We start from the raw sequence: 26,451 nt of genomic DNA, 5'->3' as shown, positions 1-26,451 counted from the left end.
AGGAGATTGGTTGAAATGTGTATACTTCAATGCAAGAAGCATCATGAATACATAGAACAGTACAGCACAGAACAGGCCCTTCGGCCCTCAATGTTGTGCCGAGCCATGATCACCCTACTCAAACCCACGTATCCACCCTACACCTGTAACCCAACAACCCCCCCCTTAACCTTACTTTTATTAGGACACTATGGGCAATTTAGCATGGCCAATCCACCTAACCCGCACATCTTTGGACTGTGGGAGGAAACCGGAGCACCCGGAGGAAACCCACGCACACAGGGGGAGGACGTGCAGACTCCACACAGACAGTGACCCAGCCGGGAATCGAACCTGGGACCCTGGAGCTGTGAAGCATTTATGCTAACCACCATGCTTCCCTGCTGCCCCAAAATACGGTGGGTGAACTTAAGGCATGGATCGGTACTTGGTACAACGATGTGGTGGCCATCACAGAAACTTGGATAGAAGAGGGGCAGAAATGGTTGTTGGAGGTCCCTGGTTATAGGTGTTTCAACAAGATTAGGGAGGATGGTAAAAGAGGTGGGGGTGGCATTGTTATTTAGAGATAGTATAACAGCTGCAGAAAGGCAGTTCGAGGGGGATATGGCTACTGAGGTAATATGGGTTGAAGTCAAAAATAGGAAAGGAGCAGTCACCTTGTTGGGTGTTTTCTATAGGCCCCCCAATAGCAGTAGGGATGTGGAGGAACAGATTGGGATACAGATTTTGGAAATGTGCAGAAGTCACAGGGTAGTAGACATGGGTGACATCAGATTCACAAACATTGAGTGGAAACTCTTTCGATCAAATAGTTTGGATGGGGTAGTGTTTGTGCAGTGTGTCCAGGAAGCTTTCCTAACACAGTATGTACATTGTCCGACCAGAGGGGAGGCCATATTGGATTTGGTACTTGGTAAGGAACCAGGGCAGGTGATAGATTTGTTAATGGCGGAGCATTTTGGAGGTAGTGACCACAATTGTGTGACATTCACTTTAGTAACGGAGAGAGATAGTTGCGTGCAACAGGACTAGATTTACAACTGGGGGAAGGGTAAATACAATGCAGTCAGACAAGAATTGAAGAGCAGAAGTTGGGAACATAGGCTGTCAGGGAAGGACACAAGTGAAATGTGGAACTTGTTCAAGGAACAGGTACTGCGTGTTTTTGATATGTATGTCCCTGTCAGGCAGGGAAGAGATGGTCGAGTGAGGGAACCATGGTTGACAAGAGAGGTCGAATGTCTTGTAAAGAGGAAGAAGGAGACTTATGTAAGGCTGAGGAAACACGGTTCAGGCAGGGCGCTGGAGGGATACAAGATAGCCAGGAGGGAACTGAAGAAAGGGATTAGGAGAGCTAAGAGAGGGCATGAAAAATCTTTGGCGGGTAGGATCAAGGAAAACCCCAAGGCCTTTTAGATATATTTGAGAAATATGAGAATGACTAGAACGAGGGTCGGTCCGATCAAGGACAGTAGCGGGAGATTGTGCATTGTGAAGAGATATGAGAGGTCTTGAACAAGTATTTTTCTTCAGTATTTACAAACGCGAGGGGCCATATTGTTGGAGACGACAGTGTGAAACAGACTGGTAAGCTCGAGGAGATATTTGTTAGGAAGGAAGATGTGTTTGCCATTGAGAAAAACTTGAGGATAGGCAAGTCGCCCGAGCCTGACGGGTTATATCCAAGGATTCTATGGGAGGCAAGAAATGAAATTGCAGAGCTGTTGGCAATGATCTTTTCGTCCTCGCTATCAACAGAGGTGGTACCAGCGGATTGGAGAGTGGCGAGTGTCGTGCCCCTGTTCAAAAAAGGGAACAGGGATAACCATGGAAATTACAGGCCAGGTAGTCTTACTTCGGTGGAAGGCAAAGTAACAGAAAGGTACTGAGGGATAGGATTTCTGAGCATCTGGAAAGACACTGCTCGATTAGCGATAGTCAGCACGGATTTGTGAGGGATATGTCTTGCCTGACAAGTCTTAGTGACTTCTTTGAGGAGGTGGCCAAGCATGTGGATGAAGGTAAAGCAGTGGATGTAGTGTACGTGGATTTTAGTAAAGCATTTGATAAGGTTCCCCATGGTAGGCTTATGCAGAAAGCAAGGAAGAATGGGGTAGTGGGAAATGTGGCCAGTTAGATAACGAACTGGCTAAACGATAGAAGACAGAGAGTGGTGGTTGGTGGCAAATATTCAGCCTGGAGCCCAGTTACCAATGGCGGACCGCAGGGATCATTTCTGGGTCCTCTGCTGTTTGTGATTTTCATTGACGACTTGGATGAGGGAGTTGAAGGGTGGGTCAGTAAATTTGCAGAAGATACGAAGATTGGTGGAGTTGTGGATAGTGAGGAGGGCTGTTGTCGGCTTCAAAGAGACATAGATAGGATGCAGAGCTCGGCTGAGAAGTGGCAGATGGAGTTTAACCCTGACAAGTGTGAGGTTGTCCATTTTGGAAGGACAATAATGAATGCGGAATACAGGGTTAACGATAGGGTTCTTGGCAATGTACTTTTTTAAAAAATAATTTTTATTAAGATTTTTACAAAATATAAACATCACAACAATATTAACAGAACAACCGCGGTAAAAACCCAAGAACAACACCCACCCAACTTCAAAAGCAACTGCAAACAAAATAAAAAAAATACAAACGACAAAAGGGAAAGAGATAACACCCGCCACATCCCACAAACCCATAGACACAGTTCTCCCTCCCCCCCCCCCCCCCCCCCCCCCCCCACCCCGCCCCGCGGGTTGCTGCTGCTGCTGGTCTGTTTCCCTACCATTCCGGCAGGTAGTCCTGTAAAGGCTGCCAACTCCTAAAGAACACTTGTACTGATCCCCTCAGGGCAAATTTCACCTTCTCCAATTTAATGAACCCTGCCATTTCATTCATCCAGGCCTCCACGCTTGGGGCCTCGCATCCTTCCATTGGAGCAAGATCCTCCGCTAGGCTACGAGGGACGTAAAGGCCAGAACACCGGCCTCTTTCGGCTACTGCACTCCCGGCTCCAATACAACCCCAAACATTGCGAGTCCCCAGCCTGGCTTGTCCCTGGATCCCACCACCCTCGATACCGCCCTTGCTACCCCCTTCCAAAACTCCCCCAGCGCTGGGCACGTCCAAAACATATGGGCGGGGTTTGCTGGGCTCCCCGAGCAGCTAGCACACCTGTCTTCGCCCCTGAAAAACCTACTCATCCTCGTCCCAGTCATGTGGGCCCTATGCAGCACCTTGAACTGTATGAGGCTAAGCCTAGCACAGGAAGAGGACGAATTCTCTCTCTCCAGGGCATCCGCCCACGTCCCCTCCTCAATCTCCTCACCCAGCTCCTCTTCCTATTTACCCTTCAGTTCCTCCACCGACGCCTCGTCTACATTTTGCAATACCCGGCATTTGTCCGAAATATACCCTCCCCCAACCCAGACCCCCGAGAGAACCCTGTCCCGCACCCCACATGGGGGCAGCAAGGGGAACCACTCCGCCTGCCGATTGGCAAACGCCCTAACCTGCATGTAGCGAAACTTGTTCTCCGGGGGAGCCCAAACTTCCCCTCTCACTTCCCCAAGCTCGCGAACCTCCCCTCCACAAACAGGCACCTCAACCTCCTAACCCCTACCCTGTGCCAGCCCAGAAATCCGCCATCAATGCTCCCTGGGATAAACCGATGGTTCCCCCGTATCGGGGCCTCCATCGAGCTCCCCACTTCTACCCTATGCCGTCTCCATTGCCCCCACATTTTGAGGGTAGCCACCACCACCGGGCTCGTGGTACACCTCGTTGGAGGGAGCGGCAACGGCGCCATTACCAGCGCCTCCAGGCTCGTGTCCACACAGGACGCCACCTCCATCCTCTTCCATGCTGCCCTTCCTCGTCCATTACCCACTACGCACCATCGCTGCGTTGGAAGCCCAGTAGTACCCACAATGGCTGGGCAATGTCAGCACTCACCCTATCCCTGCCCCGTTCCAAGAACACTCTTCTCACCCTCGGAGTACTATGCGCCCACACAAATCTCATAATACTCCTGTTGACCCTCCTAAAAAAAGGCCTTTGGGATAAGGATGAGAAGGCACTGGAACAGGCATAAAAACCTCGGGAGCACCGTCATCTCAACGGGTTGCACCCCCCCCCCCCTCCCACCCCGCCAATGACAGCGGTAACATATCCCATCTTTTGAAATACTCCTCAATCTGCTCCACCAACCATGTGAGGTTGAGCTTGTGCAGGCCCCCACTCACAGGAACATAGAACAGTACAGCACAGAACAGGCCCTTCGGCCCTCGATGTTGTGCCGAGCCATGATCACCCTACTCAAACCCACGTAACCACCCTATACCCGTAACCCAATAACCCCCCCTTAACCTTACTTTTTAGAACACTACGGGCAATTTAGCATGGCCAATCCACCTAACCCGCACATCTTTGGACTGTGGGAGGAAACCGGAGCACCCGGAGGAAACCCACGCACACACAGGGAGGACGTGCAGACTCCGCACAGACAGTGACCCAGCTGGGAATCGAACCTGGGACCCTGGAGCTGTGAAGCATTTATGCTAACCACCATGCTACCGTAATGCCCAAGGCTACCAGCCACCTGGACTCCTACTTACCTGAAGCTCTTCCCTGTCTGCTTCAATAGGAGCCTACCAATCCCCTCCTCCTGATCCCCGGGGTGCACCACGAACAACTCGCTCTTGCCCAGGTTCAGCATATACCCAGAGAAGCTCCCGAATTCACTAAGAATCCTCATCGCCCCTACCGGGTCTGCCACATACAGCAACAGGTCGTCCGCATAAAGGGACACTCGATGCTCCTCCCCACCCCACACCAGGCCCCTCCAGTTCCCTGACTCCCTCAACGCCATGGCCAGGGGTTCAATTGCCAACGCAACGAGCAAGGGGGAAAGGGGACACCCCTATCTCGTCCCCCGGTACAGCCGAAAGTACTCCGACCTCCTCCTATTCGGGGCTACACTCGCCATCGGGGCCTCATAGAGCAACATCTACCAACGGACAAACCCCTCCCCAAACCCAAACTTCTCCAACACCACCCACAGATACTCCCACTCAACCCTATCAAAGGCATTCCCCGCATCTAATGTCACCACTATCTCTGCCTCCCCTTCCACAGCCGGCATCATAATAATGTTGAGGAGCCCTCGTACGTTTGTATTCAACTGCCTTCCCTTGACAAATCCCGTCTGTCCTCATGAATGAGCCCAGGCACACAATCCTCTATTCTTGTGTCTAGGATCTTTGCCAGCAGCTTGGCGTCTACATTTAGCAGTGAGATCGGCCTATATGACCCACACTGCAGAGGGTCCTTGTCCCGCTTCAGGATCAAGGAAATCAGCGCCCGTGACATCGTTGGTAGCAAAGCCCCCCCCTCCCTTGCCTCGTTAAAGGTCCGGACCAACAGAGGGCCCAACAGGTCCGCATACCTTTTATAGAATTCCGCCGGAAACGCATCCGGCCCCGGCGCCTTCCCCGACTGCATGCTCCCAATCCCTTTAACCAACTCCTCCAGCTCGATCGGTGCCCCCAGTCCACCCACCTGCCCCTCCTCCACCCTCAGAAATCGCAGCTTGTCCAAGAAGCGCCCCATTCCCCCCCCCCCCCCCCCCTCCACCGGGGGTTCTGACCGGTACAGTTCCCCATAGAAGTCCCTGAAGACCCCATTAACATCTACCCCCTCCGCACCACCATCCCAGCTCTATCCATCACTCCCACAATCTCCCTGGCCGCGTCCCGCTTTTGGAGCTGGTGTGCCGGCATCCTGCTCGCCTTCTCCCCATATTCATGCACTGCCCCCGCCACTGAGCTTCCGCCTTTCTGGTAGTCAATAGGTCGAACCTGACCTGAAGGCTATGCCTCGCCCCCAGCAATCCTTCCTCCGACGCCTCCACATGTCTCCTATCCACCCTCACAATCTCCCCTATCAGTCTCCCTCTCCCTCTGCTCCCCCCTCTCCCTATGGGTTCGGATGGAAATCAACTCCCCTCTAGTCACCGCCTTCAATGCCTCACAGACCGTCCCCACTCGGACCTCACAGTTATCGTTGGCCTCAAGGTACAAGGCATGGTCTGAAATGGCAATGGCAGAGCATACATCATCCTGTCAACCCTCGAAACCAGCCCCCTTCTCAGGAAAAAGAAACAAACCTCGAATAGGCCTTATGCACGTGTGAGAAAAACGAGTACTCCCTGGCCCTTGGCCTCGCAAACCTCCAGGGATCCACCTCCCCCCCCCCCCCATCTGGTCCATAAATCCCCTCAACACCTTAGCCGCCGCCGGCCTCCTATCCGTCCGGGACTTGGATCGATCCAATGGGGAATCCAGTACCATGTTGAAGTCCCCCCCCGCCCCGCCATGATCAGGCCCCCACCTCCAGGTCCGGAATGCGACCCAACATACGCTGCATAAATCCCGCATCGTCCCAATTTGGGACGTAAACATTTACCAACACCACCCGCTCCCCCTGCAGCTTACCACTCACCATCACATACCTCCCGTCACTGTCAGCCACCACATTTAACGCATCAAACGTTACCTTCTTTCCCACCAGGATCGCCACCCCCCGACTTATCTCATCCAATCCTGAGTGAAATACTTGGCCCACCCATCCCTTCCTCAGCCGAACCTGGTCCGCCACTTTCAGGTGTATCTCTTGGAGCATGGCCACATCCGCCTTCAGCCCCTTGAAGTGCGCAAACACCCGGGCCCCTTTAACTGGCCATTCAGCTGACTTCTGCTGACCCCTGCGACTCCTGCCCTATCTCCGACTCCTCCTCACGTGGGACTACCCCTCCTCCTTCGTGCCTATCAGCAGGTCCTCCTCCCCCCCCCAGCTCTTCCGCGGGAAAAGAAAACAGCCAGCAAGCAACGGCCCACGCTTCTCAGCCCCGAATCCGCCCCCACCATCTCACAACGCGGTAAACCTGAGAAAAGCCTAAGCTTTCGCCCTGCCCAGCCCCACCTCTTCTAGGGCAACTGCCATTGCCAGTCCCTCCCCCCCCACCAGCTCCCCGAACTCCCCATTTACCCCTCTGCCCGAACCTGTCTACCAGCCCCATACAAAAAAGACATAACGACATCACCCCACCCACCCGAAGGCCAACCTACATCTTGCATTAAACAGAGCAAACAGAAGTACATTATTGTACAACATCCCCCATCTTAGACCCTCAGTTTGAGTCCAGTTTCTCGTCCTGCACAAAGCCCTATCCCTCCTCCGGGGACTCAAAATAATGGTGCCGGTCCTTGTATGTGAACCACAGACGCGCCGGCTGCAACATACCAAATTTCACGCTCCGTGTGTGGAGCACTGCCTTCGTCTTGTTGAACCCGCCCCCCCCCCCCCGCTTCTCCACCTCCGCACTCCAGTCCTGGGAGATCTGCACCTCCGTGTTCTCCCACTTCCTGATCAATTCCATCTTGGCCTACCACAGCACGCACTCACGATCCACGAACCGGTGAAACCGCACGAACACAGCCCGTGGCGGCTCGTTCGGCTTGCGTCTCCTAGCCAGAATTCTGTGTGCCCTCTCCAACTCCAGGTGCGTCTGGAAGGACCCAGCCCCCATTAGCGAGTTCACCATAACGGCCACTTAGGCCACCAGGTCCGACCCCTCCAGCCCCTCCATGAGGCCCAGGATCCGCAGATTCTTCCTCCTCAACCGGTTGCCCAGCTCCTCGAACCGCTCCTGCCACCTTTTATGGAGCGCCTCGTGCATCTCCACATTCTCTGCGACGGCCACGGCCTCATCCTCCCTTTCGGAGGCCTGCTTCTGCAGTACCCAGATTGTGGCCCCCTGGGCTGTCTGAGTCTCCATCAGCTTTCTGGTGGTAACCTTCAACGAGTCCAGCAGCACCACCTTAAGCTCCTGGATGCAGCGCAGCATAGTCTCCTGTTGATCCTGCGGCCACTGCCGCCACTCCACCGGGCCTCCGCCGGCCGCCATTTTGTTTTTCATCCCCTGCTTTTCCATGGGAGCTTCCACCGTTTTTCTTCTTACCCCACTCCTGGTCCGGACCATAGGACCGTAGGGATCGACTCCAGTCCCCTTCCCACGTCGGGATTCGTCGATGAAGTTCCGTTGGGGGCCCTGAAAAGAGCCCCAAAGTCCGTTTTCACGGGAGCTGCCGAACGTATGGCTTAGCTCCGCATTGCCGCCACCGGATGTCGTTCTTGGCAATGTAGAGGAGCAGAGAGATCTTGGGGTCTATGTTCATAAATCTTTGAAAGTTGCCACTCAAGTGGATAGAGCTGTGAAGAAGGACTATGGTGTGCAGCGTTCATTAGCAGAGGGATTGATTTTAAGAGCCGTGAGGTGATGAAGCAGCTGTACAAAACCTTGGTCAGGCCACATTTGGAGTACTGTGTGCACCTCATTTTCGGAAGGATGTGGAAGCTTTGGAAAAGGTGCAAAGGAGATTTACCAGTATGTTGCCTGGAATGGAGAGTAGGTCTTGCGAGGAAAGGTTCAGGGAGATGGCCTTTTCTCATTAGAACGGAGAAGGATGATGGCCGACTTGATAGAGGTTTATAAGATGAGCAGGGGAAAAGATAGAGTAGACAGTCAGAGACTTTTTCCCCGGGTGGAACAAACAATTACAAGGGTGCATACATTTGGAGTAAACGGTGGAAGATATTAGACCATAAGACATAGGAGTAGAAGTAAGGCCATTCGGCCCATCGAGTCCACTCCACCATTCAATCATGGTTGATTTCAACTCCATTTACCCGCTCTCTCCCCATAGCCCTTAATTCCTCGAGAAATCAAGAATTTATCAATTTCTGTCTTAAAGACACTCAATGTCCCGGCCTCCACCGCCCTCTGTGGCAATTAATTCCACAGACCTACCACTCTCTGGCTGAAGAAATTTCTCCTCATCTCTGTTCTAAAGTGATTCCGTTTTATTCTAAGGCTGTGCCCCCGCGTCCTAGTCTTCCCTCCTAATGGAAACAACTTCCCTACGTCCATCCTATCCAAGCCATTCATTATCTTGTAAGTTTCTATTAGATCTCCCCTCAACCTCCTAAACTCCAATGAATATAATCCCACGATCCTCAGACGTTCATCGTATGTTAGGCCTACCATTCCTGGGATCATCCGTGTGAATCTCCGCTGGACCCGCTCCAGTGCCAGTATGTCCTTCCTGAGGTGTGGGGCCCAAAATTGCTCACAGTATTCTAAATGGGGCCTAACTAGTGCTTTATAAAGCCTCAGAAGTACATCCCTGCTTTTATATTCCAAGCCTCTCGAGATAAATGACAACATTACATTTGCTTTCTTAATTACGGACTCAACCTGCAAGTTTACTTTTAGAAAATCCTGGACTTGGACTCCCAAGTCCCTTTGCACTTTAGCATTATGAATTTTGTCACCGTTTAGAAAATAGTCCATGCCTCTATTCTTTTTTCCAAAGTGCAAGACCTCGCACTTGCCCACGTTGAATTTCATCAGCCACGTCTTGGACCATTCTCCTAAACTGTCTAAATCTTTCTGAAGCCTCCCCACCTCCTCAATACTACCTTACTTGCCCCTCCACCTATCTTTGTATCATCAGCAAACTTGGCCAGAATGCCCCCAGTCCCGTCATCTAGATCGTTAATATATAAAGAGAACAGCTGTGGCCCCAACACTGAACCCTGCGGGACACCACTTGTCACCGGTTGCCATTCCGAAAAAGAACCTTTTATCCCAACTCTCTGCCTTCTGTCTGACAGCCAATCGTCAATCCATGTTAGTACCTTGCCTCGAATACCATGGGCCCTTATTTTACTCAGCAGTCTCCCGTGAGGCACCTTGTCAAAGGCCTTTTGGAAGTCAAGATAGATAACATCCATTGGCTCTCCTTGGTCTAACCTATTTGTTATCTCTTCAAAGAACTCTAACAGGTTTGTCAGGCACGACCTCCCCTTACTAAATCCATGCTGACTTGTCCTAATCCGACCCTGCACTTCCAAGAATTTAGAAATCTCATCCTTAACGATGGATTCTAGAATGTTGCCAACAACCGAGGTTAGGCTAATATTGGGGGGATGTCAGACGTAGGTTCTTTACCCAGAGAGTAGTGTGGGCGTGGAATGCACTGTCTGTGGAAATAGTTGAGTCGGAAACGTTAGGGCCCTTCAAAGCGGCTATTGGATATGTACATGGATTAGGGTCGAATAATGGAGTGTAGATTAATTTCTTCTTAAGGGCAGCACGATAGCATTGTGGTAGCACAATTACTTCACAGCTCCAGGGTCGCGAGTTCGATTTTGACTTGGGTCACTGGCTGTGTGGTGTCTGCACATCCTCCCCGTGTGTGTGTGGGTTTCCTCCGGGTAGTCCGGTTTCCTCCCACCGTCCAAAGATGTGCAGGTTGGTTGGATTGGCCATGATAAATTGCCCTTAGTGTCCAAAAACCTGGGACAAAAGTTCGGGACAGTGTCGTGGGCCGAAGGGCCTGTTCTGTGCTGTATTTCTCTATCTATCTATCTAATATGAAACAAAGAAACGGCAGAGGAACTGAATAGTTACTTTACATCAGTCTTCACGGTGGAAGACATCAGTTGGATGCCAGAGATCCAGATGAACCAGTGGCCAGAGGTGAGAGCAATGACCATTGCTAAGAAGAAGGTGCTGACAAATTTGAAAGGTCTGAAGTTGGATAAATCACCTGGACCGGATGAAGAACTCCTCAGAGTTAGAAAGGAGATAGCTCAGGAGGTTGTGAAGGCTTTGGTTGTGATATTTTAGGAATTACTGGAGGCAAGTAGGATCCCAGAGGATTCATAAGTGTCTAATGTAACACCGCTTTTTAAGAAGGGAGAAAGGCAGATGTTCTTCAGCCAGAGGTTGGTGAATCTCTGGAACTCTGCCGCAGAAGGCTGTGGTGGCCAAATGACTGATTGTCTTTAAGACAGAGATAGATAAGTCTTGACCAATAAGGGGATCAGGGGTTATGGGGAGCAGGCAGGAGAATGGGGATGAGAAAAGTATCAGCCATGATTAAATGGTGGAACAGACTCGATGGACCAAGTGGCCTAATTCTGTTCCTGTGTCTAATGGTCGTATGGTCTTTTTTATATTTCCCTCTTAAAAGATTAGTCTTCAACATGCCTATGCTTTCATATTCGCCCTTCAGGAAGCACAGATAAAATAAATTCAGGACCCCAAATTCTGACTTATTGCCACGTTTATGAAGGTTTGGTTTGTTGGAGTTGATCTTTGCGTTCAGTTCGCTGGAGGTTATTGCACAGAACGAGGTTGGCCGAGTAAGAGTGCGATGGCCTGACTCGCAACATTAATCCACGTTTCTTCATTGGTCCCCAGGTAGCCCTGCTCTAGTGACAATGCCATTCAGCGGTTACAACAATACCATAACCCTAACTACAAGGAAGGAAATGGATGTGTGCACAGTTAACACTTTCCGATATTGACAAGCCTGTTATGAATTTAAACACATTGTATCATTTTTGATTCAACGGAAACTATTGGAAATGATTTGAATCTGGCCACCCGAAGATAGCAGAGTCACAATTCACCCGTTAAGTGGGCTAAATGGGAACCGCTTTGCTGCAATTTGAGACAGGAAAAAGAGCAATAGAAAGCAGAAGTGAATGTAGAGATGATCCAATTCTCCATTCAGGTGTAGGACACAGAGGGGGAATAGTGTAAGAAAAGTAACAGAAAGCATCGAACACCGGAATGACATGAACGGCTGGAGGGATAATATACGGTTCACGTAAGTATGTTGCTGTTCGTTTCTATTATAATTACAACAGCATTCCTCAGTCTGGACCGACTCACAGGGATTAATTGAATTGATGTACGTTGTCCGACTTCAGAGTCAGTTCCTGGCTGCACGTGTTATGGGCCAGGGTTTAGAGAACCCCAACTGTACCAGGACGTTCACCTGGCCCACAACCTTTAATAGATTGTGGTATGGGGAGCAGACGGCCCACTCTACAGGTGTGGTACAGCAGAAATATATCAGAAATAGAAAAGAATTGTTTTAAGCAACACAATGTATACAAAGAACAAAGAAAATTACAGCACAGGAACATGCCCTTCGGCCCTCCCAGCCTGCGCTGATCCAGATCCTTTATCTAAACCTGTCTCCTATTTTCCAAGGTCCACTTCCCTCTGTTCTCGCCCATTCATGTACCTGTCTCGATGCTTCTTAAATGATGCTATCGTGCCCGCCTCTACCACCTCGGCTGGTAAAGTGTTCCAGGCACCCACCACCCTCTGCGTAAAAAGCTTTCCACGCACATCTCCCTTAAACTTTCCCCCTCTCACCTTGAAATCGTGACCCCTTGTAACTGATACCCCCAATCTTGGGAAAAGCTTGTTGCTATCCACCATTTCCATACCTCTCATAATTTTGTAGACCTCAATCAGGTCCCCCCTCAACATCGGTCTTTCCAACGAAAACAATCATAATCTACTCAACCTTTCATCAGAGCTAGCACCCTCTATACCAGGCAACATCCTGGTAAACCTCCTCTGCACCATCTCAAAAGCATCCACATCCTTCTGGTAATGTGGCAACCAGAACTGCACGCAGTATTCCAAATGTGGCCGAACCAAAGTCCTATACAACTGTGACATGACCTGCCAACTCTTGTACTCAATACACCGTCCGATGAAGGTAAGAATGCTGTATGCCTTCTTGACCACTCTATCAACCTGCGTTGCCAACTTCAGGGTACAATGGACCTGAACTCCCAGATCTCTCTGCACATCAATTTTCCCCAAGACCCTTCCATTGACCATATAGTCCGCTCTTGAATTTGATCTTCCAAAATGCATCACCTCTCATTTGCCTGGATTGAACTCCATCTGCCATTTCTCTGCCCAACTCTCCAATCTATCTATATTTTGTTGTATTCTCTGACAGTCCTCCTCGCTATCTGCAACTCCACCAAACTTAGTATCATCTGCAAGCTTGCTAACCAGACCACCTATACCTTCCTCCAGGTCATTTATTAAGATCACAAACATCAGTGGTCCGAGCACGGATCCCTGTGGAACACCACTAGTCACCCTTCCCCATTTTGAGACACTCCCTTCCACCACTACTCTCTGTCTCCTGTTGTCCAGCCAGTTCTTAGCCATCTAGCTTGTACACCCTGATCCCCGTACGACTTCACTTTTTCAATCAACCTGTCATGGAAAACCTTATCAAACGCCTTACTAAAGTCAATGTATACGACATCTACAGCACTTCCCTCATCAATTAACTGTCACTTCGTCAAAGAATTCTATTAGGTTTGTAAGACATGATGTTCCCTGCAAAAAACCATGCTGCCTCTCACTGATAAGTCTATTTTCTTCCAGATGTGAATAGATCCTACCCTCAGTATCTTCTCCAACATTTTGCCTACCACTGACGTCAAGTTCACAGGTCTATAATTCCCTGGATTATCCCTGCTACCCTTCTTAAACATAGGGACAACATTTGCAATTTTCCAGTCCTCCGGGACCTCACCCGTGCTCAAGGATGCTGCAAAGATATCTGTTAAGGCACCAGCTATTTCGACCCTCGCTTCCCTCAGCAACCTGGGATAGATACAATCCGGCTTTGGGGACCTGTCCACCTTAATGTCTTTCAGAATACCCAAACCTTCCCCCTTACGTATGACAGCTTGACCGAGAGTATTTAAACATCCATCCCTAGTGTCAACATCTATTTTGTCCCTCTCCTTTGTGAACAACGATGCAAAGTATTAATTAAGAATCTCACCCATTTCCTTTGAGTCCACGCATAAATTCCCTCTTTTGTCTTTAAGTGGGCCAATCCTTTCTCTACTTACGCTCTTGCTCCTTACATACGAATAAAATGCTTTGGGATTTTCCTTAACCGGTTAGCCAAAGATATTTCAGCCCTCTTTTAGCCCTCTTTATTGCGTGTTGAGATTCGTCCTACTTTCCCGATATTCCTCCAAAGCTTCATCAGTTTTGAGTTTCCTCCATCCAATGTATGCTTCCTTTTTCATCTTAGCTAGTCTCACAATTTCACCCGTCAGCCATGGATCCCTAATCTTGCCATTTCTATCTTTCATTATCACAGGAACATGTCTGTCCTGCCCTCTAATCAACCTTTACTGAAAAGACTTCCACATTTCAAATGTGGATTTACCCTTAAACAGCTGCTTCCAATCCACATTCCCTAGCTCCTGCTGAATTGTGTTATACTCTGCCTTTCCCCAATTTAGTACTCTTGTACTGGTCCATGAGTATTCTAAAAGTTACGGAATTGTGATTGCTATTCCCGAAGTAATCACCGACTGAAACGTCAACCACCTGGACGGGATCATTCCCCAATACCAGGTGCAGTATGGTCCCTTCCCAATTTGGACTATTTACATACTGCTCGAAAAAAAACTCTCCTGGATGTTCCTTACACACTCCGCTCCATCTACGCCTCCAACACTACCCGAATCCCATTCAATGTTGGGGAAGTTAAAATCTCCCATCACAACCACCCTATTGTTCCTACATTTTTCTATAATCTGTCTGCATATTTGTACCTCTACTTCATGCTCGCTTTTGGGAGGCCTGTAGTAAAGTCTCAACAATGTTACTGCACCCTTCCTATTTCTCAGCTCCACCCATATTGACTCAGTGCTCGAATCCTCCATCGTGCACTCCTTAATCACAGCTGTAATATCATCTCTGACGAGTAATGCAACTCTTCTACCCCTTCTGTCTCCCTTTCTATCCCTCCTTAAGCATCTATACCCTGGGATATTCAGTTGCCAGTCCTGCCCTTCCCTCAACCGAGTCTCAGTAATACCAATAACATCATATTCCCAGGTACTGATCCAAGCCCTAAGTTAATCTGCCTTACCTGCTACACTTCTCGCATTAAAACAAATGCACCTCAGACCACCTTTGCGTTCATCATCTCTTCCCTGCCTACTCTTCCCCTTAGTGATATTGAGTTTATTATCTCGTACCTTACTGGCTTTAGTTGCTGCTTCTTTACTGACCTCTAACTTCCTAATCTGGTTCCCATCCCCCTGCCACATTAGTTTAAAACCTCCCCAACAGTGTTAGCAAAAGCACCCCCTAGGACATTGGTTCCAGTCCTACCCAGGTGTAGACCACTCGGTTTGTAATTGTCCCACCGCCCCCAGAACCGGTTCCAATGTCCCAAAAATCTGAACCCTTCCCTCCTGCACCATCTCTCAAGCCACGTATTCATTCTGACTATTCTTGAATTTCTACTCTGACTGTCCCGTGGCACTGGTAGCAATCCTGACATGACTACCTTTGAGGTCCTACTTTTTAACTTACCTCCTAACTCCCTAAATTCTGATTGTAGGATCTCATCCCTTTTTTTACCTATATCGTTGGTGCCTATATGCACCACGACAACTGGATGTTCATCCTCCCCCTTCAGTATGTCCTGCAGCCGATCAGAGACATCCCTGATCCGAGCACCCGGGAGGCAACACACCATTCGGGAATCTCGTTTTCGACCACAGAAACGCCTTTCTACTCCCCTTACAATTGAATCCGCTATGGATATAGCCCTGCCAGTCAGTCTTTTTCCCGCCCTTCTGTGCAGCAGAACTAGCCACGGTGCCATGAGCCTGGCTACTACTGCCTTCCCCTGGTGAGTCATCTCACCCAATAGTATCCAAAACGTTATACCTGTTTTGGAGGGAGATGACCGCAGGGGACACCTGCACTGCCTTGCTGCTCTTTCTCTGCCTTTTTAAAACAGACAGTGAACATCTTAGCAACCATTAATTGAAATGCAATGCCCAAAGAATACATCACTAAGTAATCCTTAATAAATTCCCAAATAAATTCTAGAGGACAAAAGACCCTTTTAACACATAGATCAAGCTTAAATTATCTAATGAGCCTTTGAAATCACCCAAATTAACACGCTTTAGCATGGAGAGAGATCCATGTACATCTGCTAGCTTTCACTGCAACTTCTGATTACGAATGAGAGGGGCCATATTGTTGGAGAGGACAGTGTGAAACAGACTGGTAAGCTCGAGGAGATACTTGTTAGGAAGGAAGATGTGTTGGGCATTTTGAAATCCTTGAGGATATACAAGTCCCCCGGGCCTGACGGCATATGTCCAAGGATTCTATGGGAAGCAAGAAATTAAATTGCAGAGCCGTTGGCAATGATCTTTTCGCCCTCGTTGTCAACAGGGGTGGTACCACCGGATTGGAGAGTGGCGAATGTCGTGTCCCTGTTCAGAAAAGTTAATAGGGATGACCCAGGGAATTACAGGCCAGTTAGTCTTACTTCGGTAAAGTAATGGAAATGGTACTCAGGGATAGGATTTCTGAGCATCTGGAAAGACACTGCTTGATTAGGGATAGTCATCACGGATTAGTGAGGGGGTAGGTGTTGCCTCACAAGACTTATTGAATTCTTAGAGGAGGTTTCCAAGCATGTGGCTGAAGGTAAAGCAGTGGTTGTGGTGCACAGGGATTTTAGTGAGGCATTTGATAAGGTTCCCCATTGTACAGTTATGCAGAAAGTAAGAAGGCATGGGATAGTGGGAAATTTGGCCAGTTGGATAACGAACTGGCTAACCGAAAGAAGTCAGAGCGTGGTGGTGGATGGCAAATATTCAGCCTGGAGCCCAGTTACCAGTGGCGTACCGCATGGTTCAGTTCTGAGTCCTCTGCTGTTTGTGATTTTCATTAATGACTTGGAAGAGGGTGATGAAGGGTGGGTCAGTAAATTTTTAGACGATACGAAGATTGGTGGTGTTGTAGATAGTGAGGATGGCTGTTGTCGGCTGCAAAAAGACATAGGTAGGATGCAGAGCTCGGCTGAGAAGTGGCAGATGGAGTTTAACCCTGAAAAGTGTGATGTTGCCCATTTTGGAAGGACAAATATGAATGCGGAATACAGGGTAACGGTAGGGTTCTTGGAAATGTGAAGGAGCAGAGAGATTTTGGGATCTATGTTCATAGATCTTTGAAAGTCACCACTCAGATGGATAGAGCTGTGAATATGGCCTGTGGTGTGCTAACGTTCATTAGCAGAGGGATTGAATTTAACAGCCGTGAGGGGATGATGCTGCTGTACGAAACCTTGGTAAGGCCACATTTGGGATACTGTATGCCGTTCTGGTCGCCTCATTTTAGGAAGGATGTGGAAGCTTTGGAAAAGGTGCAAAGATTTACCAGGATGTTGCCTAGAATAGAGAGTAGGCCTTACGAGAAAAGGTTGAGTGTGCTCGGCCTTTTCTCATTAGATCGGAAAAGATGAGGGGCAACTTGGTAGAAGTTTATAAGATGATGAGGGGAATAGATAGAGTTCACAGTCAGATACTTTATCCCCGGGTGGAACAAACCATTACAAGAGTATTTAAATTTAAGCTGAATGGTGTAAAACATTGTGGCATGTCAGAGTTACGTTCATTACCCAGAGAGTAGTGGGGGCATTGAACGCACTGCCTGTGGAAGTAGTTGAATCGGACACATTAGGGACCTTCAAGCGGCTAGTGGATAGGTACATGGATTACGGTAGAATGATGGGGTATAGATTAATTTGTTCTTAATCTAGGACAAAAGTTCGGCACAACTTTGTGGGCCGAAGGGCATGTTCGGTGTTGTCTTTTACTATTTTTCTATTTCCTTTCTCTGAAAACGAAACTAAAACCTTACTCTATGGCAGCCTGCTGAAAAACGAGAGTAAAGCTGAAAGACAGCCCCGCTCCACCCACTCTCTGACATCACTGCAGTAATAGACACCCATTTCTTGAAGGTTCACCCACTTCAGTTATTAGGTTAAAAAAAATCACTCATTTATTCAATGTACTGTCATATGACACACGATAACAGATAAACTAAGACATCAATTGGAAAGTTTAAATTTCAAAACCGTGACCCATCGACTTTTGTATTGAAGTAGACACATAAACGGTTGGTTTCATCTCGTGGATAAAATACAGAGTTGCATGTGGCGCTGGAGGACCCTGGCGCTGTGCAGCTCTGGTGCTAACCACTATGCTATCATGCTGCCCTAAAATATAGAGTTGCATGTGCGATCCTCTGTTTCAGTATACAAGCATTGTTTCTGTACGGAACCAGCTGGTTGATCGACTAGTCACGGTCGGCCCCTGCATTGCACATACATATACATTAATCCTGTCTCTGAATAGAACTTGTACACAGTGACACTCTTCAGAATTCCTGCTGTTTGCGATTCACTTCTCCGGCGGGCTGTCAATTTCTTGGCCTCAATGCGATCCCATTGACAAGCGGCGGGAAGATCTAATCCTCCCCTTGCCTTATTGACCGGGATTCTCTGGTACTCCAACCATGTGGCCGGAATTCTCTGATAATTGGACTATATCACGTCGCCCGCTTTCAAGTGGGCACGAATCACTCTGCACTTACCTAACGAATCGCGGCAGCAGCGTCAGACCCGATTGCAGGTCTGATGCCCAATTATCCACCCCTGCGCAAAGCGCAATTCTAGCGAGGAGGATTTCTCAACCGCACGCCATGAGGATGTCATTAGTTGTTCATAACAGCTTCATAGGACAAGGAACACAATGTATTCTTAATAGCTCAAGGCACCCAGATGCAGACAGGACACATCCTTATGTTGCTCTTGAGTGAATTCTGCATAGAGTGTGGTGATACAACACCCACTTTAACCATATATGTGATAACTAGGATGCTAAGAAAATTGATACACTGCATGGAATGAATTGTGATACGAATAGTATTGATTGATTGCAGGGCAACACACTGGCGCAGTGGGTTCGCACTGATCTGTTTGATCCCGGCTCTGGGGCACAGTTCAAGTGGAGTTTGCACATTGGTCCCGTGTTTGCGTGCGTCTCGCCCCAACAACCCGAAGATACGCAGTGTAGGTATATTGGCAAATCTAAATTCCCCCCTTAAATGGACCAAAATGCCTTGGGTACTCTAAAATTTAAAAAAAACGAGTTGATTGATTGTATGTAAATGCTAAAGCAACTAATTCCGTCCCTGGAATCTGTACATTAACCAAATGAAAACCTTAGCTCAAGTGAGAAAGTAAGAAGTCTACAACAACAGGTTAAAGTCCAACAAGTTTGTTTCAAACACTAGCTTTCGGAGCACTGCTCCTTCCTGAACTTGTTGGACTTTAACCTGGTGTTGTAAGAATTTTTACTGTGCTGATCCCAGTCCAACGCCTGCATCTCCACATCATGTGAGAAAGAGTATTGCGACGCTACAGAGTTTCCCATCTTTCTCCGAGAGCTCTGATATAATTAACTGCTTCTTTACTCAATGAAAATGGTCTGAGTGTGAATATTTTCGGCTCTATCAAACGGCATAGTTGGCAGAATGTTGCTGAGCCCGGCACCGATCGAGCCTGTGGACATGATGAGTAGCCAAACGTTTGACCGCCAGAAATTAGAGTCACACAGCGAGATGGACGAATAGCAAAGCAACATCCAACAAATTTGGTATCAAGGCCAAGTGAGTAAATGACTCAGTTCAAAGAGTTTTCATTTGTCTATTATATCATTGAATATTGTAATAATCGGCTGCTGGAGGCCCCATGCTGAGCCTGAATTATGGGGGCAATTGACGCCTCACGTGAAGTCCAGAGTGAGTTGGGATTCCAAGATGCACAGACTGTTGAGTGTTACCAGTTGCGGAATTTGCCTTGGCACAGTGACAAGCCAGAACAGCCAGCCTAATGAAGTTGACGATAGGTAAAAGCCCATGAGCACAGTCGCCGAGTACACCGGAGACGCAGTTGATACAGGCGACTCATCATGGAAAAGAAAGGCACAAGGACGCTTTTTACTGAGTCTGGCGTACGGACAAGTGCAAAAGACTCTGGTACAAAAAAAATGATCAGAGATGGGTGGGATCCCGAAGCAGCCCTTATAGAACAAAGAACATGGTGGGAATCTGCTATGAAATGAAAATGAAATTAAATGAATGAAATGAAATTAAATGAGAATCGCTTATTGTCACAGGTAGACTTCAATGAAGTTACTGTGAAAAGCCCCTAGACGCGACATTCCGGCGCCTGTACGGTCGGGTAGGTACGGGAATCGAACCGTTCTGCGGGTCTGCTTGGTATCCATTAAAAGGCAGCTATTTAGCCCAGTGAGCTAGCCTTGAAGAAATGGGTGTTTATAAAATAGTTGCAGTGGATGTACCTTTAGGAAATGGGTGTTTATCAGTGATGTTAGAGTGTAGGTGGAGCTGGGCTGTCTGTCTGCTTCTACGTTTACTTTGGGCTCCCAGCTACAGGGTGTGTTTAGTTTCGATTTAGATTTGGAGAAGCTGCAGTCACAGCAAGATATGTTCGAATCTCTGCAAGGTTATGAATGTTCATTTGGTAATTTCAAAGTAGTAACTGTTCTCAGTAGGGACGTTGAACCTGGTATCTTTCTGTAAAAAAGGGTTCATTTTGGCTTATGGATGTAGCAAGGGAAGATGGAGAGGTAGCTAGAGAGTACTGTATTCTTTGGGGGATTTATTGGTGCTGATACTTCTTAAGATGTTTAGTGTGGGTTTTTAAAGTGTCAACCGGTTTCAGAGATAAACATTGTTTTAATTTAAATGTACTGTAGATTTATGTTGCAACACACATGCAGAGTGGGTCCGGGTGCTCCCCATAACCACAATCTATTAAAAGTTGTGGGTCAGGTGAACTCAATGATACATTTTGTGGTTCTCGAAACACTGGCCTAAGACACATTGGGGGCTCGAGGGGGATAAATTCTCTCTATTGGATTGACTTAGTGAACGTAATGGCAGTGGGTGGTGAGCATAATGTGTTTGCTTTTCAGGTGTAGTGTTCCAGTTTCATAGGGAGTGTGTTGTGGACAATGTCTCTTTCAAAGGCTCTGAAGTTTTTGGGGTTGGAGACGGTCACACGCAGTACCGTACAGACAGAGACTAAAAACATGCTTTCAGTTTGGCAAAAACAGTTCAGTTAACATTACCTGACAAAATGCGAAAAGATTAGGTAATTATGGCGGTGGCAAAGCATTTAGAATTGCCTGAGATAGTCTGACGCGTTGTAAAATGACAAAAAATTCAGGTACAAATTAAACAAAATGGAAGATGAGAAAGAATTAAAGTTGCTTGAATACGAAAGAGAGAGAGAGAGGAAAAAGAAAAAGATAGAGAAGAAAGGAAAATAGAAATAATAGGCCAAGGAGATCAAACAGAAAGAGAACGGGAGATACAGACCAGGAGAAGAGAGAGAGAGGAAGGGAAAGAACGAGAGAGAGTTTGAAATTCGGAAAATGGCTATGAAACATTTTTTTTTTTTTTTATAAATTTAGATTACCCAATTATTTTTTCTATTAAGGGGCAATTTAGTGTGGCCAATCCACCTACTCTGCACATTTTTTTGGGTTGTGGGGGCGAAACCCACGCAGACACGGGGAGAATGTACAAACTCCACACGGACAGTGACCCAGAGCCGGGATCGAACCTGGGACCTCAGCGCCGTGAGGCGGTTATGCTAACCACTAGGCCACCGTGCTGCCCTATGGCTATGAAACATGACAGGTAGGCAAAATTGGCGGACACAAAGGGAAACCTACAGTTTGAGGTTAGTGATGAGGATAAAGAGAAAGAGCGTCGAAGTCGAAGGCTTAGTGGGGATCTATTTAAATATATCCAAACATTAACATAGACATAGAACAGTACAGCACAGAGCAGGCCCTTCGGCCCTCGATGTTGTGCCGAGCAATGATCACCCTCCTCAAGCCTAACGTATCCACCCTATACCAGTAAGGTTTGATGAGGTGAAGTGGATTCCTTGTTCATTTCATTTGAGCAGGTATCTAAATAAATGGCATGGCCACAGGATATGTGTGTATTGCTGATTCAAACAAAGTTGGTAGGTCGAGCTAGTGAAGTGTAGTGAAGTGAAGGTATCTGAGTGGTATCAGGTGAAAACATCAATTTTAGGCGCATATGAACTAGTGCCTGAAGCCTGCAGACAAAGCTTTAGACATTGGAGCAATGAATTTGGTCAAACACACATGGAGTTTCAAAGGATCAAACAGAGTTATTTTGATAGGTGGATGGATGAGGGCTTTGAAAATATGAAGCTTTCAGAATAATTATAGATTTGGAAGAGTTTAAAAGTTCAATTCCTGATGTAGTGCGAACTCATGTGGAAGAACAAAGGGTTAAAACTGAGGGGATAGCACAGAAATGGTAATTTATTGTCAATTAGTTAATAAATCAAATCTTGGTTTCCGACATCAGTTTCAGCCTTTCAGGGAAAGAAACTCGGGAAAAGAGAAACACCCAACTGGAAAAGGTAAAGGAGATCTCATGGGAGATAATACGGATAGTGTACGCCACATTAAAAAACGAAATCCAAGGATGAAAAGAAATGAAAAGGTTCAAATATTTTCACTGTAATAAACTCGGCCATGTTAAGTCACAGTGTTGGTGGTTGAAGAAAAACATTGGGAATGCGAAAGATTTAACCAGGTCCCTCACATTCACCGCCGCCGAACTGCGCTGGACTCAACGACAGTTCTTGTCCTGGAGGGTGCTTTTAAAATCTCCTCCAAGGACGATGCACTCGCGCACCGGGATGGTGCGTAGATGATTGGACACTTTTTCAAACAAAGTCGCCTGCTGCGGCCCGACCAAGGGAGCGTAGGCATTAAAAAGGGAAGCACCGCATCCCTGTCGTGGACTGTTAAGTGCAACAGACGGCCTGGCACCGGCTCCTTGACCCCCCCCCCCCCCAAGATCTCCGGCTGAAAATATGGAGCCAACAGGATAGCCAACCCGCTCTAACGTGGGGACAAGTGACCCCTTGTCACCCCAGGGTCCACTGAGCTTCGTCACCCGGAATGGCGTGGGTTTCCTACAGGAAACGCACCCGGTAATTTCCGTCCCGAATGACAGAGAATCACTGGAAACGGCGATGTGCTTCCTTGGTGCCGTTGATGTTGTGGCTGGTAATGGTTACCTCCATGTCAGTTGTAGCGTGTGTCCTTCACCAATCACCTCAATGCTCGGAGTAAGGAGACGTTCGTCGTCCGGTCCCCTCCCTCAGGAGTCCCGTGAGGAACAGAACAGCTTGGTGCTGCTCTCCCTGGTCCTGTTCGAATACTCACGCTTTTGGCATGGGCGCGGGCGAACTCAAAGAGTAGCCCCAGATTTCCCCAGCTGCCCAGGGCAGCCATACGCAGTCCTGGTGACCGTGATGCGCTTTGAAAAATGCTCGGATTTTTACCGAGGGGGTGAGGGGACACTCCATGCCGGGTGTGAGGGCGCCCCCTGCCTCGGTGCAGAGGGGCAGGGGACAGTGGTAGGGACTAGAGTACCGATGGCGGTTTGGCGGGGAAATGGAGGTGACAAAACATTCGTCGCTGTCATTAAAAAGGAAGAAGTATCCTTGATCCGTTTACAGGCTAGCCTCACAATCAGTATATCGGTTGAACAGGGATCACCCAATAGCCCAGTTTATCCAGCTTTGGAATGCCCATTCGGCCTTCCTAGCAATGCGGAGAACCGTAGTTCCAACAGTGATATGAGGCATTCGCCCAGCCCCAAAAGAGCTGAAGGCCTCCCTTGAATGGGACACAGGTAGTGTTGTAACAGACGCATTGACATGATGTCAGCATTACACGATCAGTACAAGTGGAGAACAAACATGTTATATTCATTTCCATCTCTACCAGCAAACAGCCGTACCCCTAACTGCTTAAACAATTCTCGTACGACCTGGGGTCTCTATTGGAAGTGAAGTGGTGGGGTAGATACACCCTACACCGTTGAAGCTTATCATACTGTGGATGGGAGTTATCCCGAGGAAGTGGAAGGCAACTGGCTGGTGGGGCCGAACCTGGATCGTAAGGAAGAGTAACTTGCTCGGGCGGTGGCTCGGAACGCTGACAGTGAACCACCGTTTTGGGAAGTTCCCCAATGCGGTGAGACGGAAATTAACCAAGACACCGATGCGGGTTCGGGTAGCAGACAACCCGTCCCTGGCCATACATGCGGTGGTAGATTTGGTAGAAGGGATTCAGGATACCTATGTTTCCCTCGTTCTGGGCCTAAGTGAAGTAAGTACATCTCCTGATAACCTACGTTCTCGTCGTGCTTCCCTTCTTACTCGTTCCGTCCTCTTGCTATTCCTCCTCTTTTCCGTACAAACTTTTCCTAACGGTCTGAGTTTACCTTTATGGCACGTCTTATCACATCCAAAGTGAAATTTACATGTACTCCAGAAACAAGGCAATGTGCATGCAATGTTACCTTCCCATTGCCGGGACCGATATTATTCTTTCATGAGTCCTTCATTGTCCGTTAATTTGATAACTTTCCATGAGTTGAGACTATGCCATCGCACATGGGGGCAGCGCAGAACGTCACCTCTGGATAAGTTAAATGTCCTTTTGTTTGGTCGGGATTACAGGTATAAAATTGTGTTCCAAGTGAGGCGAAGACGATGAGAGCACAGTTGGCCCGTATGCAATCCTTCATGCTCCACACCTGTAAAACAGCGCTGGGGAAAGTAGGCAGGTTCGTGACCTATCATTTTGCATTGGTGGAGGGAGACCCAAGCACTCCGCCCCTCCACTTTAACTGCAGTGGGAGTGGTTAAGGAGAACTTGGAAGGGCTCCTGTCACTGTGGCTCCAACCCTTTCCGAGTCCAGTTCTTAACCATGGCATAACTACCAGGCTGCACTGATTTGTATTTTTCAACCGAGCTATGTAATGGGGACGGTGACGGGTGAGCCGCTCGAACCTGGACATGGAGTTCCATGAGGGATTTCGTGAGGGCGAGGACATAGTTAGTCCTTTCTTCAGTCATATGGTGAAATTGAACCAGTCTAGGAACAGGCATGTTCCAGGGGGTACTAATGGGCCTGCCATAAAAGATCTCGGCAGGAGAGAGCCAGGCCGATCCCGGAAGTTTGACCCGCCGCTGGAAGAGGACAACGGGGGAGGGGGGGGGGGGGCAACTTAAGCCACGTTAACCCCGTGTCCGTTCGTAATTTGGCCAATTTGGTTTTGAGAGTATGACTGTGTCTGTCAACCAAGTCGGCGTCTGCGCACAGTGGAACTGCTGGCGTACGTCCAACTGGGAGCAGAACTCCTGGTTAATCTGTCCAATAAAATGTGGTCCTTTATCAGAACTTAACAGAGCTGGTATTCCGCGCATAAACACCTCATCACATTTTTACAGCCACTGACTCTCCGTCCAGCTTCCTTCTGGTGTGGTGGTCACCAGTAACTTTGTCATCTTGGTGAATGCTGATGGGCCGAGTCTATCGGCATCATCCAAGCCATTGCCAGCTTACAACACTTATTAAGGCATCCAACGATTATACAGTATACAATTATAATAACAAGTATTATCAATCCATGCATCAGGTAAAACCCCATGACTGAGTTATGAGAGCTAACTCTGAGCTGAATCCTGCTGTAGGGCTTATATTCCTCTTTTAGGTGTACTCACTAGCAACTATCCTTCATCCTTGTCATTCGTATGTACATGTCATGATTTGTAACTGTGCACGGAACTCAATGGTAAATGCATCCATCTCGCAGACCAGTGTCGATAGAATCTTTGTTCTTTCCCCAAGTCCAATCACCGTGAGCCATAGCTGTCGCCGCTGAGGAAGGTAAGACAATTGCTATGTCAGTGTGTTCCACTCCCTCCAAGGCTTCTGACTACCTTCGGGTAGCAGCACCGTAGAAGGTTTCTCATGTCCCTTCGAAACAACACACAACTCCATCAGCGACCAAAAGGTCTTTTATCCCTCTCTATTTTTTTTTGGAATTGCTTTTCGATTTTCATTGGAATGACAAATTATCATGTATTATCCACTGATTGCCTTGCTTTTTAAATTGCAGGAGCTTCTACCGATCATGTTTCTATTCCTGACTTCCTTACACTAACGTCTGCCAGCGCTGGCTTACTTGAGACTATATGTCAGTTTTCTTCAAACTACTTTCTCCCGTTATCATTTTCCTGAAAGCATGAAGTGTATACTTGTCATTATTTGTTTCTTCGGTTGTCTTTTTTTTAACTTTGCAATAACACTACCCGCACATGTAATGCAGTTAACATTTTGTGTTTACAGCCCAATTGATTCCATACATAACAGTTCCTCGCAACTTATAGGACATTTCGTCTGTAATAACTGTTATACTCTCCAATTCTATATTGGTTGCTGCATTTGTTACAAGTTTCCCCTCGTGGCATCAAGTTGCCAAGATTCTTAAACTATTGTCATTTAAAATACGGGGGCTCCTCTCAGTCACTGCTGTCTGCCAAGAGCCTTAATAACTCCACTGTGTAATACGCGCCTCGTGGAGACCACAGATCATCCATCAGCTATCGTCCAGTGGCTGATCGGAGGTTTCACTTATTCAATAATAATTTGATATTTTGATTTGTTTCTAACCCGCAAGGGTTTTCTTCTGGGTTCTATCATTTAATTCCCTCAAAT

The sequence above is a fragment of the Scyliorhinus canicula genome, chromosome 21 (assembly GCF_902713615.1).
Source record: "Scyliorhinus canicula chromosome 21, sScyCan1.1, whole genome shotgun sequence".
Lineage (NCBI taxonomy): Eukaryota > Metazoa > Chordata > Chondrichthyes > Carcharhiniformes > Scyliorhinidae > Scyliorhinus > Scyliorhinus canicula.
Note: the sequence above shows the minus strand (reverse complement) of the source record.